The sequence below is a fragment of the Peromyscus californicus genome, unplaced genomic scaffold (genome assembly GCF_007827085.1).
Source record: "Peromyscus californicus insignis strain IS unplaced genomic scaffold, ASM782708v3 Scaffold_17__1_contigs__length_78620276, whole genome shotgun sequence".
NCBI lineage: Eukaryota > Metazoa > Chordata > Mammalia > Rodentia > Cricetidae > Peromyscus > Peromyscus californicus.
The window spans coordinates 45,367,198-45,385,410 of record NW_026294469.1 but is presented as its reverse complement, the minus strand read 5'-3'; positions in this window follow the sequence as shown (position 1 = coordinate 45,385,410).

Below are 18,213 nucleotides of genomic sequence, written 5' to 3'. Positions count from 1 at the left end.
AACATGACCCCCTAACTGGCAGCCGTTACACTCTCCCTGGCCACCCGGAGTGAAAGGATTGTCCATCAAACAGCCAGTCAAACTACCTTTATTCTGAAACCCGCTGCCTTGAACAGTACACAGACACCTCGAGACAAAATAAAAATCACAGTCGATTGCTCTGCCTCAAAAGGAACAGCCTCAGCCCGGTGGTGGTGGACCACGCCTTTAATCCCAGCACTTGGAAGGCAGAGGCAGGCAGATCTCTGGGAATTCAAGGCCAACCTGGGCTACAAAGCGAGTTCCAGGACAGCTAGGACTGTTACACAGAGAAACCCTGTCTCGAAAAACAAACACAAAGAAGGAACAGCCTCATCTGGGCCTGTACGGACAGTTCTCTAACACAGCCTCCACATGGATGACCCTATAACATTTCCAGCTGGGCCAGAGGAGGCCATTTCCCCTGGCGACCTGACGGAGGAAGTGCTGTGATTGGTGCTAAAAGATAAGGCTGTGATTGGTTCAAACGGGAATCTGTGGCCGTGACTGATGCTAAAGAGTCAAGGCTATGATTGGTTGCCAAGAAAACAAACAAAAAACGGTTGTGCCTGGGCCGAGGCATCCCTCCCCAGCGTATGTAAGGCTGTCAGAGCTCATTTAAGTCAGTCCTGGGCTGCCTCCCCTGATCCGGCCACGTGAGGCCTAATAAAAGGTTTCTCTCAAGTCATCTTTCCTTGTCTACTTTAGTGGTGCAGGGTGAGCTGGTAACAAAGAAAGGGGCTGCGGAGCGGTAGTGGAGGCCACAGCCGAGCAGTCGATGAGTTGCGCTGTGAAAGCAGCCAGGCCTCTGGCTGATGGACAGCTGAAGCAGCAGCAGCTGCTGAACCGTTCGCCTGAGCAGGGAAGGAAGACAGCGAGAGACAGGAAGAGAGGTGAGCGAGCGGAGATAACCATGGACCCGAGGTGGTCACGGGTCAGAAAAGAAACTGCAGCCGCTGCTCAACCCGGACGTCCAGAAAGCTGTCACGTCTTTAGGGCCAAGAATCTCAGACCCCAGGCTAAGAGGGATCCTGACACCTAGGCCTACCTGGAAGCTTCCCTGCCAGCTCCAGTCAAGGGATGATGAATCCCAATTTCCTGGGCCCACCTAAGAGCAGTTAGGACTGTAGGATGAAGAATCAGATTCCCACGGTCTACAGGAGTACTGTTACGCTAGAAGGTGCCACCTGCTGCCGTCACGCTCTACTGCCAACTATGGAGGCAGACAGAAGCTGGCAAAGACCAACAGTAAGATTTGCCTACCCATGATTTCTATCCGAGCAGAGCGAAGGATCCCAGCCAGCCAACTGGTAGGGTTCCCTTCCTAGCCGTTTATCTTGAGAGAGTGACGGAGAAACAAACACGTGAGACAGGGAAGCCAGGAAGACAAGAAACAAGCCCAGCATGCTCTTGCCTGCCCTGTGTGCATGCATGTGCTTCTGAGTGTCCTCAAGGAGCAGAGGACATGGGGCATGCACACGAATTCTCCAACATGTGCCCAGGTGAACTGTGAGATCCAACAGTAAAAATTAAAAGCAGTGATTCAGAATTTATTGTCTGCAGTTGTCCCAGTCCCCTTGTCCCAGTTGCCAGGATGCTGCCACAGACTGTCACTTTCATCGGAGCTACAGACATGGCCACTTCATTCTCAAGGGGAAGTCATTTGGAGGAGCCACAGGAAGGAATGGGAAAGCCTTGTTCTACCCTTGAGATCAGCGGCAGGTCCCACTTTTCCCCAGGCGCTCCCTGTCCCTCTGCACACGACCCTCCAGCCAGCTGTGGTTCTGTGCCTATACTACTTCCTTGTCATAGATTTGGATCCCATCAGCCCAGCATTTCTTGATGACCCACAAAGCTTCCTCAGCTTCCCACACTTACTTAGAAAGGCAGAGACCAAAAGAACCCAAGGAGGAAAAGACAGCCAAGAAAGTAAATCAGTAAATGCTTCTTTTCCACTTCAGTCCAGCATTCTAGAAGCCATCGGAAGACCAACCACACAGTTTTTGTAGTCCCTAATACTTGTAACTAAAGAGTTTTCTCTCCAGGTCCCGCCAAACCCCGGCAGTCCAACAGCCCACTTATAAAATAAACATACAGACGCTTATATTATTTAAACTGTTTGGCCTAATGGCTCAGGCTTCTTGTTAACTGTTTTTATATCTTGAATTAACCCATTTCCATTCATCTATACTTTGCCACGTGGCTCGTGGCCTACGGGTACCTTACATCTTCCTTTTCCTGGCGGCGGCTGGCAGTCTCTCTCCTCTCTCTCTGCCTTCCACTTCCCAGAATTCTCTTCTCTGCTTGTCCTGCCTATACTTCCTGCCTGTATTTATACAAAGCAATATCCACAGCAAATACTAGATGAGAAAACTAGTGACCCTGAAGCTTGATGGAGGGCGAGACTTGGGCCCAGGTGTGGGAAGAAGGTTTGGAATTGTTTAAGGAAGTAAGGGTTGGAACCATGATGGAACTGGCCGATTGCTCTTGGCTGAGCACAGAGGATCTCTCAACAGAGGATCAGCCTGATGCTTCAGTGATGGAATCATGAGAAAACTGGCACTGGGTAGGCTCTCTGGGTAACTGCTAACACTCAAAACAATGAAGCATTTCAGCAGGCACATGTGGGCTCCGAGCCAGCGTTTTATTGGCTAGGCAATAGCCTCGGTGTCTAAAGCTTGGCTTGGGGACATCCTGTCTTTCTGTTTGCTGTTATGGTCGATCTTGGTGATTGAAGCCTTTTCCCAATGAAGCAAGAGTAGACAAGAACCAGCAATACAATCAAATGACCTGAGCTCAGATCCTGATTCCACAATGCCGTGGCTGACAGCGATGGAGAAGAGATCTGTGCTCTTCAGTCCCCGTCGTGATTAGAGTCACCTGGTAAGAGAGACACTCAAATGAGGAACTGCCTCCATCAGACGGACCTGTAGGCACATCTGTGATGCATTTTCTTAATGGTTGATGAGAAAGGGCCCAGACCACACTCTAGGGGATGCCATCCCTGGCACAGGGTCCTGCTTGTATGAAAAAGCAAACTGAGCAAGCCATGGGGAGCAAGCTAGTTAGCGGAAAGCAACCTCCATTGTCTCTGCCTCCAGGTCCCGCCTTGAGTTCTTGCCCTAACTTCCCTCAGGGGTAAATTGTTGCCTCTAGGCCAGTGTTTCTCAATCTGTGGGTCGTGACCTCTTTGGGGTCCAGTGACCCTTTCACAGGGGTCACCTAAGATATCTGAAAACACAGATATTTACATTACGATTCATAACAGTAGCAAATTTACAGTTATGAAGTAGCTATGAACAAAAACTAATTTTATGGCTGGGGGTCACCACAACATGACGAACTATATTAAAGAGTCGCATCATTAGGAAGGTTGAGAATCACTGCTCTAAGCAGTAGGGTGAGATTAACCCTTTCCTTCCGAGTTGGTTTTGGTCAGCATTTTATCACAGCCATGGAAAGCAAACCAGAACGGAGCTTCCGGCTAAGCCTCAGTATTTTTCTGTAACATGGGAACTATCTCACACAGTCCTTGAAAGATCTGAGACTCAGCTCTCAGTAGTCCAGGAGTGACTCTACTACCTCCCCCGCCCCCTCCCATCATTCACTGCTGCTAGTCACCTGAGCCATTTTTTCCAACTGGAATTCCTTTGTGGGGCGTGGGGCGAGAGACAGGTCTCCCTATGTAGCCTTGGCTAGCCTGAAATTCACTCTGTAGACCGGGCTGAACTCCAACTCACAGAGCTCCATCAGCCTCTGCCTCCTAAGTGCTAGGATTAAAGATGTGCACCACCACACTGGGCCTAGCCTGGATTTTGATGAACAATTTTGATAACCTATTTGAAAGACTATGAACAAGTTGCTTTGAAAATTTTTTTTTAATAAGAGGAATCCATTTAAAATAATCCACATATCTGTATTGAACATGTGTATGAAAAGACCCTCCTGGATGCTGAAATCACTGGTGAGATCTTTGGATTGTGTGTAGATTTTGTTCACTCTTGCAGCTCTTCATAATAGATCCTAGAGCTAATTGAGAATTCATTATAGATGAAAATTCAATAGTTCTAAGCTTCAGGGGAAAACAAATAATCCATCCATGTGTGCATTCTGAGAAATGAGGGACTGAGTGTCTGGGATCACAGAGCTAGGGCTACCTTGAAGGCTGAATTCTGTGCCAAGGTCATGAGGGGATTAGAGAGCCCTGCTTTGCTTGGAGATATTCCTTTAAACATTTTTTTTAACTCTTACATGCATTTATCTATTTTATGTGTGAATGTATGTGTGTTGGCACTTGCTAACAAGAGCCTTTACCCACTGAATCATCTTGCCAGCCAAGAGGGGCATACTTTTCCCATCATGAAAATGCCCATTCATTTTCTTTTTTGAGACAGGGTTTCTCTGTGTAGTTTGGTGCCTGTCCTGGATCTTGCTCTGTAGCCCAGGCTGGCCTCGAACTCACAGAGATCCGCCTGCCTCTGCCTACCAAGTGCTGGGATTAAAGGCGTGCACCACCACCACCCAGCCATGCATTTTTCTCTAGAAAAGATTTTATTTCCTTTTGAATATCAAGTACAAAGAATTAAATTATACATTTAGGTCCATGACACAATTTCTTTAGTCCCGCCCCCTGTTGGGGTATTGGGGTGCTGGGCTGGGAGGAGTTTCTCATTTCATCCACTGTCCCCAAATGTCATGCTCGTGGAGGCTGTGTTCACTGTACTTCCTTGGATTTGTTCAGGAGGGTTAGTCCTGGGACATCAGTCAGCTCATGTTTGGAGCCTGGGAGCATTTGGTTACTGGCTTAGTACAAAGGCTGTTACAGTGTTTGGCCATGAACAGCAGAACCAATGCAGACAGCTAGGTACCAGCGAAGAGACACAGCGCCGCCATCCATACCTGGAGGTACCTGCACATTCTAAGACACAGCATCACTGTTAGTCTGCATGGGTCCTGGTGCTTTTTGCTTACACAAATACACATAGAGCCAGGCACTTCCAGTGAACCATGCACCCAGCAAATGGAAAATATCTTCATGGCAACTTTATCTATGGCCACAGTAACAAAACTTAGAGGTCCAAAACCATCACTAAATGCCTTTCCAGCGCGTGTTAGCTTGGGCCGAGCCAGGCACTCCCTGCACAGAGTCTCTTCTGGTGTTCTCACATGGTCGGATGGCTCAGGCAATCCTCGTGTGGCTTATCTCTCCATCCAGCACCCCAGTTTTATGGACCCCCTTTGTCCATCCTTCCCAGAGCTGCAAGAGGGGGAAACCTTCCTGAGCATCCTATCAGTCATCCATTAGGTCAAATCAGTCACAGGTTCTGCTTCCTGTGGGAGGAGCTTCCTGTGGGAGGAGCTTCCTGGATGAGAAGAGAGACTTGCATGGGGTCCGTCTTGGGGGAGGTTACCTCAGGCTTTGTTTGTGAGTAAAGAGACTTAGTAGAGCTGGTAGGAGGCACACTGGGGTCCAAAGCCAGGTAGTCAACCTCAGTAGTCCAGGCTCTTAGCCAGGATGCTACGATGTTCCCAACAGCTGGCTTTAATCTCTTTCCCGCTCCATCCCAATTCTCATCTTCCCCCAAGAAGCACCACAGTTTGCTGTAGAAGCTGAGTATCTTTGTAAAAATGTTTGGGTTATGTAGTTTGACTTACATTAGAAGCATAACTATTTCCCCCATTTACTGTGTGTGTTTCAACGTGTACATCTGGCTTGTAGCAACTGGCTTGGATTCCATTTTAGTTAGTGTTCCCAGCACGGGGCATGTAGCATCTCCACAAGAGGGCCTTCCCTGGATTAGCATCCATCGGTGGGGATGCTGGGGTCAAAGTTATCCTCACTGCCCTTGTGTTCGCCCCCCCACCCCACCCCCACCCCCAGCCCACCAGTGGTTGCTTTCCCAATTCTCTATATTTCTAAGATTTATTTGTGGGCCAGCTGGTTTGCCTGCATGGAGTCTGTACACACGAGTGCAGCGCTTGCCGAGGCCAGAAGAGAGCGTCTGATCCTTTGAAACCGGAGTTAGAACTACTTGTGAGCCACCCTGTAGGTGCTGGGAATCGAACCAGGGTTTTCGGGTTTCCAACCAGTGCTCCTAACTACTGAGCCTTCTCTCCAGCCACACTATTATTCATGTGTCCATTTTTACCGGTCTTATACACCTGTCTTCTTGTTCAGGGTCAAATACATTTCTCTATTTCTTGTTGCCTTCTCTCTACTGTGCCCAGGCAGTGTGATGAGCTGCCTGGTTTCCCTCTTAACGTTGACATGTGGAATACTTTGATGAACAGAAATCCTTAATTTTCATAGACAAATCTGGTTGCGTTTTCTTTAACTATGAGTGGTCTTATTTTTAACGTGTTGTCTCATTCCAAATGTGAAATTATTTTCCTGCGCTTTTTTCTCCAGCCTTATGGCTTTAAAAGTCCCAGAGTCAAGCCAGGTGGTGGTGGTGCATGCCTTTAATCCCACCACTTGGGAGGCAGAGGCAGGTGGATCTCTGTGAGTTCGAGGCCAGCCTGGTCTACAGAGTGAGTTCCAGGACAGCCAGGGCTACACAGAGAAACCCTGTCTTGAAAAGCAAAAATAAAAAACAAAACAAAAAAAGCCCTAGAGTTCACCTGTCTGTGGTCTGAGGGTCAGGTGATCTTAGGGAAGGTTAATTTTCCTACTACTTCCCACTAAACAATCTCTCCCGCACTCATTCCCTGACCATCAATCCTGTCTTCCACTCAATTCCGTGTGAATCCGTCTGCTCTAGGGGAACGTTTCCTGCTGTAGCCTGTCCGATTCCGCCTTTCTCATGGGACTTCCCAGTGTCTTATATCTGCAAGGAAGAACAGCAGCTCCCTGCCGCCTTTCAGCCCCACCCCCACCCCCAAATAGGCTTATGTATTATCAAGTTAGTTACTTCAGTGTAGAAATTTCAAATCCTGGCAGGCTTGCTGGAATTAAAGATTCTGGGGTCACAGTGAATTTATACATTTCCTGAAAGTCAACATCATTACAGTTTCGAGTGGTGACTCCACATTCCACGGCTTTTTGTGTCCTGCAATAGAATTTGCATAAAGTTCCAGTTCTAAGTTGAGTGTGAGCGGAGAACACTCCTCTTGCTGTATCTTTGCTGAGGTTTATGTTCGTTCACATAGCTGGGTGATCCTGGGCACTTCCGGCCACCTAGCCTGTGCCTTCCCATCTTAATGCAGTAGCTCATCCTCCCCCAAGCTTTCTGTGGCGATAAAAATGTCTGCTGGCCTCTCAGGTATAATGCACCCAGTTTCTCCAATTGCCCTCATGTAATCTCACTGAATTCTTCTATTTCTAATATTTTTAAAGCTATTAAGGTAATTAAATATAATAACATCGAGAAATATGGATAGTTTTCTATTTTAACACACTCTAATAAGATACACTAATGTGCGCCATTCTTTCGCTGCTGAATATATTTTAACAGGATTTTTTCTATATCTAGTTCTGCTAAAACCCAGAAGTTCACACTAACACCACCATCCCCACGCAGTATCAGAGAACTGAACCTTGTCTGCTTTTTTCCACTTCCCTATTTATAGCTCCGTCTTGAGAGGAGACTGGCATTCATCATCCCTGCTGTTTGCTTATTAAATCACTCCCTCTGCTTGAAAGGCATCTCCCATCTCCACGGCTAACCCCACACCGCACCCGTGGCCACTTTGCAAGGGGATGTCTGTGATGCACCCAATGGCTGCTCATCCTCTCCATTTGCGTATTTTCCATCATCGTTTGTAACAAGTCTTTCTCTGTCCCACCGGCCAGTTCCCAAATAATGACACAGAGACTTACTAATTATGAAAGCTCCAACTAGCTTTTAGAACTTAAATTAACCCATTTCTATTCATCTACGTTCTGTCACATGGCCTTACCTCTCTTGCATCCTGCACCTCCTGTTTCCTTCCCCTGTCTCCTGGCTTCTGCCCCTCAATTCCTCCCCCTCTTCCTTTCTCTCCCAGGAAATCGTGCCTATCTCTCCTGCCTACCTATTGACCATTCAGCTTTTTATTACACCAATCACGGCAATACGTCTTTACACAGATATCCCACAACAGTTTGGTGGTTCCTTTATTTCTGTCTTTTTTGACAATATGGATTTCAGCAATCTTTTTGAAGAAATTTAGTGGGTTTGGGGGGGTTGTTTTTATGTTTTATTTATTTATTTTTTTTGAGACAGAGTTTCTCTATGTATTCCTGGATGTCCTGGAACTCTGTAGATCAGGCTGGCCTCGAACTCAGAGATCCACCTGCCTCTGCCTGCCTCTCTGTGCTGGGACTAAAGGTGTGCACCACCACCCCAACCCCCCTACCCTCATATCCCCCCCCCACCACATTATAACTTAATTTTCTCTCCTGACTTCCTATATTTTGCCCTCCCCACTATTATTATGTTAATCACTGTCCCCTCCCTTCTTGTTTTAACTCAATTTCAGTCCTCTTTTGCCTTAGGACAAATGGCACAGACTTACAAGTTTTCTTCCAAGTTCAATCATTTTATTTATTTTTACTTTTTTTTTTCTAAGTCTGATCTTACTACTAAGATTTTTCAAATTTCTCAGTTTTAGTTCTAAGTACTTTTGAATTTTTCATTTCCTTCTTAGCCTAAGAGCCTTTTAATAGTTTTGGCTTCTATCAGTAAGCAGAGATTTGAGAGGTGGGTTATTTTCTGTTTCAGTTACATTATGACCAACTGTGATCTGTATTCTTTAAAACCATGGAATTTTTGTGGGTTAACACATGGTTGATTGTTGCAAACATACCTCCATCTATACTGCACATGCATTAGTGCATGCATGCACACACTAAACACTTGTTACATGTGTTGTTGGTTTTTTTTAAATTTTTTTAAGATTTAATTCTTTATTATGCATAGTGTTCTGCCTGCACGTATGCCTACATGCCAGAAGAGGGCACCAGATCTCATTACAGATGGTTGTGAGCCACCATGTGGTTGCTGGGAATTGAACTCAGGACCTCTGGAAGAGCAGCCAGTGATCTTAACCTCTGAGCCATCTCTCCAGTCCCCATGTGTTGGTTTTTATGCGGCGCTTTTACCCTGCAAGGAAAAGTCACGAGGCACGACAAAAGCCACTACCAGAGTTTATTAGGGAAGGAGGGACAGAAGAGAATGTGCTGCTTATGTCTATGGAAGTCACGGGGTGGGGAAAGAAGGGGGAGGAGTCTATGACCCGCTTTTTATGGATTCTCCTGCACATGTGCATATGGGCTTATAGAGCTATGCCACGCATGCACATAGATTGCATGATCACACTGTGCACGGTTTACATAGGACACAAAGCCCTGGAATGATTAATCGTTTTTTGTTTGTTTTGTTTGTTTGTTTTTTGCCAGCGCATGCACAGTCATGTAGCTGGGGGGAGTGGCCAGGAATTCCAACAACAATGTGTATAAACTACAGCCTATCATATAGGTTGTACTTTGCTTCTTCTAGCTTGACCTATTTCTGAGAAGGGAATAAATTCTAATTACTGCTGTCTATTCCTTTCTTATTTTATGTATCTAAGATACTGATGTTTACCATCACATCTTTAGTGTTCTTCTTACTAGGATATATTAATATCCCTCCTGTCCATTTGCGATGTTTTGAAATTCTTTTACTCAGTACTAACCATACCCCTAACCTTCTAAGTCTCCTGTGGACAACAACATACTGGGAGATATTTCTCTAAGACGCCAAGCAAGTGAATTCCATCCGCTTACACTTACACTGTCTTCATGTCTTATTTTCCCCATGTTCTTAAATTCTCCCTGTGATCATGAGTACCAGGCTAGTATCGTGGCCTGGTGGTGAGAGGCGTCGCATCCCTCGGAGGGGACAGAAGGTGGGGGGCACACCAGAGTCAGGAGATCCTCAGGCATTGCAATACGGACCCAGCCACCGTAGACTGTAACTGCCCTTTTAGCGAGCGAAGGGCTTGCCAAGAGGAAGTCCGTGTGGCTCACCCATGTGCCTGCACACGTTGTATGCATCCACCCAGCAAGCAGGCACTGCAGCCGGCCGGACCTTCCCCCACTGCCTGGTGGCACGGGGCTGTCACTGGGGCCATCACTGCCTTCTGTGGTGTTTCGTTTTGTGAAACACTGCTGCAGGAAGGGAGCTCACGCCAGACCACCTCTAGCTCCGCCCTCCCACCCTCCTCGGCGGGTCTTTCCCATTGTCACACTCGGCCTTCCAGCAGTGACTGGGGCGAACAGTTGGAGGAGCTGGCATACCTTCTCCAACAGCACAACGCCCATCTTAGAGCTGCTTTGGGGCACAGCGCATGGAAAAGAGACCAGTAACCCTAGAACTAGTATCCTGGCCCAATTCAACCAGTCTCCAGCTTCAGAGTGGACATCTGGGCTAGATTTCACAGCAAGGGGCCCAGCTGCTACCTATCAGTGTTGGAATGTTAAATCCTTAACATTCTGGGTAGCGGCCACAGGCTCCCCGGCTCTTGGGAGTGATTCTATTCAGTACAAAGGGTAATGAAGTGTACTTGGTAGGAGAGCCCAACAGTGTGCCCGTCCAACAGAAAAATGACCACACAACTCTCCCCGAGCACAGCTCAAGGAAGGAGGCAGCTGTGGCCACCCCGCCGCACACCACTACCACGTCGTGTTACCCTGATGGACCTCAACAGCTGTTGCTGTTAGGATGGTTGTGTGCGGCGGTGACTTTCAGCTTCTGTGAAGGTGACTGCAGGAAACCCAAGTCACCAGTGCCACCGAGGCCACCAAGGAGCGGCTGGCTGCAATATTCTTTTGCAGCGTAACTTTTTCCCATACCCTTTAAAACGGGGGGGGGGGGGGGGGGGGGGGCACAGACAAGCTTCGTGACACTTTGCAATTAACTTTGCTAATATATAAAATGTCACCGGGCTTTTCCATCACCGACCATCCTTCTCACTGGCCCCCGCCTAGCAACTGCAAGGCTCACCATGAATGAATGCTTCAAGTTCAGCTGTGGAGAAAGCTGGGTGGCCCGGCCTGGATGACAAGATACCACAAGGTTAGGTATCCTGTTCATTCAAGGCCTAACAGCAGCTGGAGGCCCAAACAGTCCAGACAGACTGATCAGGCAGGGAGATACATAGTCTATGTGATGGTTTTTGGCGGCGCTCTTACCCTGCGGGGGAAAAGTCATGAAACACGACAGAATCCACTAACAAGAGCTTCATTAAGATGAGGAGAAAGGGATAGATGTGATCAGGTCTGCTGAAGGACACATGTGGGAGAAGGGGGCGGGGAGACGTGGGGCCTGCTTTTTAAGGGCCACTCCACACAGGCACACACAGGCCCACGTGGCTACTCCACGCATGCGCATAGATCATGTGGTCACGCCTCGTGCAATTACGTAGGACACATGACCAGGAAATGACTAAGTGTCCCACCGGGGCGACCATGGGGGCGTGGCTGGAATTCCTGTCGCTATGGAAGGCACCTTGAGGTTCTGTCATCCAGTACATCTGCAGTGTGTGAGGGCCCAGGGCTCAGTCCTGCAGGCAACAGCCTAGTAATAACACTAGCCCTCAAGGGCTCTGCTGCCCAAGATCCACAAAGGCAGGCAGCATTCTGGGGCTGGCAGCACGGCCTCTTGACCTCTCAGTGGTCTGCGTGAGGGGGAGGGGCTCGAGGGCAATTGGCTACTTCCACAGGGAGGTAAAGAACCAATGATGGCGTGAATCATGGGCCATAGATTCAGAGCTGGTCCTTTTACAGAGGCGTTCTGTACGACAAGGCAAAATAGTTCAGTGTCAGCCAAGCTAGCACGTGCTAGACGAACTGCGCAGTCAATCCTTGTTGAGATAACGTGGATGGCAGAGATCAGGCCTGTGCTTGCTCTCAAGCATAATGATTATTTTTTGGGTCATGGGCAGAGGATCAACAGGCCTCGGAGCATCTGGCTAAAAAAACCAAACCCGTACCTTCCTCAAATTAGAGGACCCTGATGAGGCTAGGCTGCCACTGCTAGACAGAGCTGTAGTGAAGTGGGGCATCCCTTCCTCTCCAAAAATTGACTATACAGGGCGCCAGAACCCCCGGCTCTGCCTTCATGGGGCAGGTGGTACAGGCACATGCCAGCATGGGTTGGAGGTGGTGGGCTGAGAGAGACTCCATGGAAAGGAAAATCCCCTCCGCTAGCATGCTCTCAATGCCGAGTGCTGCAGTACGGAAGTGGGGGGGGGGGGGGGGGAGTGTGCTCAAGTCTGTCCCCGGCTGTGGATCATTCACATCCTTCAGACTGTTCAGGAGTACTCAACGTCCACCTCGCCCTGTCGGGTAGCAAACAGGGTCGGTCCTCTGGGAACCATCCCAATGTGGGCAACTGGACACTGAAGAGACCTCTACCACCCCAACGAAGACGAGAAAGCTTTGTCCAAGTGAATGGGTCCAGAGACTCCTTAGGCATGGTGGCGCTCGCCTTTAATCCCAGCACCCAGGAGGCAGGGCCAGACAGATCTCTGTGAGTTCCAGGCCAGCCTGGTCTACATAGTGAGTTCCAGGACAGCCAGGGGTATGTAGAGAGACCGTCTCAAAAACAAAACAAATAAACAAAATCAGCGAATGAAACCCAAGGAAACTCAGGTTACTCTGGGGAAATATCTCAGCCACACTCATGCATGTACTCTTGTATATGCATGCATGTATTCGCACGCATGCACGGGTGCACAAGTACAAACAGAAAACCTGTGAAGAGCCAGAACAATGAAAGAATCCCAGGACGAGCCAATCTTGAAGTGAATCCCCTTATTTCCTCTGCCATTCCCGTCTCACTCCCCAAGACTGCTCCATTGGGCCACATTTGCGCCACTCCAGGAAACAGGTGTCTGCAAGAGGTCTGCTGAGGACAAAGAGCAGGTCACCCAGCAAGTCAGAGACGAAGTGGCCCCATGCCCTGCCCCCTCCACACAGGGACAATCTGCTGTGTGACAAAAGGCAGCACGTAGGCAGCACATGCGCTCATCCCCTGCCTGTCCCACCTTGTCTCCTGACAGCAATCTCCTGCAAGGCCATGGCGGCCCTCGCTTCCCCAGGCAGCACTGGCATTTGTGTGTTCCCCCATTATCATCTTCCTGTCCCTCAGCCAGGCCAGCCCTTTACTACGGTCTGTGGGAACACACATGGAAAAACAAGCTGCTGGAGAGCAGGAGGGCTGCAGTCCGAGATCCAGAGGCGGGGCCCATTCCTGTGTCTTGCGAACCGGTGCCAAGGATGACAAAAGGCTCTCCTTCCTTTATTTCATAATTCAGTGTTTCCCAACCTCCCAACACTATTTTTTTTAAAAAACAAAAAACAGTTGCCAAAGACACCTCGTCACTTCTCAGCCGCCCGAGGAGCAGAGTAGAGAGCCCTCCACGGGGCCGCCGTGGCTCCAACATGCCTGAGGCTGTCTGTTGGCACGTCAATCCTCTGCCCTAGCTAAAGGCTTACATTATTTGTTTAGATGACAGTCGGACATAAAACGACAGCTTTCATCAAGGACAGGAGCGCTGCCGCCACCTCACTCCTGCGGCTCGAGGAGAGCGGTACCCAGCTTTGTGGAGGGTGGAAGCGGGAGCGGCCAGCAAGGCCAGCTCGACTCAGCGGTGCGCAGGCGCACGCGCCCTCCCATAGCGCTCAGAGGTTGGCCATCTATTTGGCAGGAACCAAAAGATCTTTCGTGCTTAGTGTCTCGGTGGGAAATGCAGAAATGACGGCCAAACGTGTTCCAGAATTCCCCATTTCCGGCTTGAGGCTTGGGCACACGGGGTACTCCAGGGTCACTGTCGTCTTCAGTTTTAAACGACAATGTCACGGGTAGCAATGTGAGCAGCCTGTCACAAAAGCGGAGTGTTCATAAATGCATCCTTCCTACCAGGAAAGCCGGGGAGTCCAACAGGGCCACTGAAGCGCCACTGGGCAGTTTGAAACAAAGGAAGTTTTCAGTAAAAACAAGGAGCTACTCCATGAGGAGCTGACATTTACAGGGGACAGTCACGGGCTCTCCTGGAATATTCAACCATGAGGGAGAAGGGCAGATGCGACCTTGCTGTTGCGGTAGTGTATTCCCACCTGAGTGCTGGGTACAACGGGAGCTCCCCAGGGTCTCTCTTTGAAGGCAACACAGCAAGCCCAACCTCTGGCAGCTTTATGTCCCCAAACTCCAAGCTATCCAGCAATACCACACTCGAGTCCAGTTATCATCCACTGAGCACAAAGAGTCCCACCCCAGAGAACCCTTAAGCCCATATCAGGCCGGAACCTCTGTGGGCGCCACTTCCAAGAAGACTCTGGAGTCTGACCTTACCCTCCTAACACTGTCTGTGACCCTCATGTTGTGGTGACCCCCCCAGCATAAAATCATTTCATTGCTACGTCATTACTGTAATTTAGCTACTGTTATAAATTATAATGTAAATATCTACGTTTTCAGATTGGTCACTCTGGGGATCAGGACCCACAGGTTGAGAACCAGGTCCTTGTCTAGTTCACCCCTAGGACCACCTGGGGAGTCCAGAGAAACAGATTCGGGGCTGGGCTGTGTGGCCATGATAGTTCTAACCTCAGAGTTGAGAGAGCTGTCCTCTGCAAACCAACTTCCTACTAGACCAATCCCACCTGAAGGCCATTGCTGTGAGACCAGCGGTGCCTGCAGCATGGACGGCAGTTGGAGTTTTATACACGTCAGGGTCAGGGAAGGATTCTCGCGCTATGGGGGGGTCTCAGGCTGCGCATGGCAGTTAGCAAGTGACTGACGAGGCTTGCTGAATTGTTTGCTCATGAAACGAAAACTGCGTTGCTCCTGGCATTCTCAATGGCTTTCCCTGCTGAACCACTGACAAATCCACGAGGAAATGTTGGTTCCGACCGACTCCAGGTGCACCTACAACTCACAGGAACCCCACCATTCCACACCAGGTCTCCTTACCCTCACCCCAATTCTCTCGGTCAAATCATCTTAAGCTTGGTTTTAAATTCCGATGCACTTACAACCTACTACGTTGCCGTGACCTTTCCCGTGATCTAACTTAATTCTCCCACCAACACTGGACTGGGCTTCCCATCTAAACTTCCAACTAGGGATATTAGAATGTATCGTTTTTCAGGACCATGCCATGCCACGGACTAACAGCAACTGGTGATACTAACTGCTCTTCTTCTAAGAGATTTCCACTCAAGAGAGCTACGTCAAAGGTCATCAGTGTTATTCTGTTTGAACCCTGTCTATGGAGGCCTGTCTGGGAAAGCACAAATTTGGAACATGATGATGACGACATTTGGTATGTCCTAAACAATGGTCAATCCGGTTGTTAAAATTCTTTTTCCCTCAATTCTAATCACAGCTGAATCACCAGTTCCAGTAAAATCCCTATTCAGTCCCCCCACCCCACAAGGGAGGTACTGGCACCCATGCCTCACCAGTTCCAATAAAATCCCTATTCAGTCCCCCACCCCACAAGGGTAACAGAAGTACTGGCACCCATGCCGGGCCCATCAACAGTTCACAAATACTGTCAACACACTGCTTCACTTGGGCCAATTACTTTCAACTGCTTTCTCTGTCCCCACCACCCCGGAGGTGACTTCAGCAGAACACTTAATTACCTCCCTGTACAAAGACTGTGTCCTGAAACAGCCAGCTTGGCCAAAGGTCACTCCTCCAGTCCATGGCTAGTGAGACCGTCCTCCACACTAATAAAAGACAAAGCTGAGAATCTGGAGAGATCGTCCAGAGGACCCAGCTTCGGTTCCCAGCACCCAAGAGGCCCACAACCATCTGTAACTCCAGTTCCAGATCTTCTAACCCCCACAGGCACATGTGGTACACATACATCCATGCAGATGAAAAACTCTTACACATAAAGTAAATCAATCTTTTGAAAAGGACAGACCTGAGCAAGAGCTGGGGCTGGGAAAACAGAACCTGTCTCACCCCTCAGGCCATGTGCCCAGGCTTCCTTGACATCACCCCTAAATGGCACTGTGCAGGGCTCACTGTATTCACTGGGGCTTAGATGACTTTTGGACGAAACAGAGATTGAGGATCATGTGGAAGCCGGAATTATTCCAATTCCCATTTGCCAAGGGGCGCATGTCTCACCAGTAAGCCAACTATGACTGGGTGAACTGTCTGCTGCCCACTGCCTGTGATGGCAGGAGAGGCAGAGTGGTCAAGGATAGAACCCACCAGTCAGAAAGAAGCGGCTTTCCCTTCTGGTAGTCCTGACGCCCAATCCTCAGTGAGTGCTGAGGGACAGGGAGTGCTACACGACACCTTTTGGGCCCATTCAGCATCCTATCTGCCAAACAAGACTACCACTAGCTAACGAGGTTTGAGTCGGGTAGTATTTGGTGATCGTGACTATAACAGTCAATGAATGCGCCCCTCCCCATCCTCCCCTCTTAAAAGTACCCCGGGTGACTTTTCTGTCCCCCCACCCCCACCCCATGTGAGAACCACATATGAGGAGCCTGTGCTCCAAGTGTCCCCTCAGCTGCAAGGCACAAACCCAAGGGGTAAGGTCACCTTGGTGCCCTCAGCTCTTTTCTCCATAGAAAAGCCCCTTCAAGGACTGGCACTTTTCCTGTCGGCTCCATGGCAGCTTCTGGGGCAGAGCCCAGACCACTGTTTAGTTTATAATGAAGAATGAGCATTCTGGACTGTGGGCCCCACGTCTGTCTATCACCCCACACACACACACACACACACACTCCACTCCCTCCCCCCAAGTTCAAATCTCTTAACCATTGTTTTCTTAGGACAAAAACTTAAGGAGAAATGGTCTGACTTGTCATCTGGGAAAACGGCTCCCGGGAATTTTTTGGCCCCAGCTTCTGGAACAAGGGAACGGGAAACTGGCAGCCAAGTGGGGAAGGCAGGGTCATGGCCTCAGGCACTGGACCAGAACACATGAATGGCCGAGTCCAAGTCAAAAAACCTGGTGCTGTTGTTACAGGCAGTGTGAGTCAGGAGCTCCCTGGCTCCGCTGGAGAGAAAGCCCGAGCTGGCACTCCATTTGGGAACTGCGCGATGAAGAGTTATCTAGAGATCACTCCCCCTCACTCAGCTAGAAGCCAACGTGAGCGAGCTGCCCCTCGGGCGCACTTGCGACATACCGTGGCCAACACTTGTGGCCAGACTTAGGTCCCAGGACGTCAAGGGGGGGTTGGCTGAGTGAATAAGCATGTATATCCCTCAGACCAAACCAGACCAGTTAAGCGGGGGGTGGGGGGGGGGGGGGTTGAGTGCATGGCGTGACCCCCACACCTCAGGAAAGGGAGGCCTGGGTTAGAGTGAGACCCGAACTTGAAACACAAAACCCACCCAGCCACCCAGACCGTTTGAGACTACTTGAGGAGGCTGAGTTGTCACAAGACTGAGGGAAACAAAACAGGTACCTCAGCCCTGTCACACTGCAGGGAGGTCTCCCCACGGGCACTCATGGGGGACGGCAGAGAGTTGGCAAGCCGAGCAAGGAGGTCATGACCTCCTTCAAAGTGTGGGCTTACTGTAATCATTTTTATATTTATTTGTTTGTGCCCTCAGGCACCAAGGCAAGTGTGTGGAGGCCACAGGACAGCTCTGGGGAGTCAGTTTTCCCTTCCATCGCCTGGAAACTCAGGCAGTTAGGCTTGGCTTAGGGAAGCACCTTTACCCATTGGGCCATCTCCACAGTCTGTAAGGGTTTATTTTAAATCAAAGAAACCAACATCAATTTTGCTTGAAATAGCAAATGAGGAGGAATCTCTAAGAGCCAGCCCCACACTCACGAGGCGACCCACAGAAGCGACATGGGTCTAAGAGCGACGGAACAGACAGGGTGGCTGGCAGGGACTGGAGAAGAAAAGCACTAGCATTTAAATCTGGGGGAATCTGTGTTCTATTGTCATTAAGTCATTAAGCTACCCGGCAAGCGCTCTCGTGAAACCGAGAGGTGCACTCTGTCTCTGGAGAAATGTCAGCCAAGGACAGATTTACCGAGCTGTTGAAAGTGAAAGAGAAAGAAAGCATTATTGTGGAGGTAGGCAGCAGGAGGAAGTGGGGCGATTTCACACCCCGGGCTGGTGCAGGTCTCCAGGGCAAACTGGCGCTGATGCCTCTCTGTGTACTGTTCTCTGCCCACACCCAGACCCTCCAAACCAGCCCCGCCTTGCGGCTTCCACTCCCAGAACCATTCCCTGCG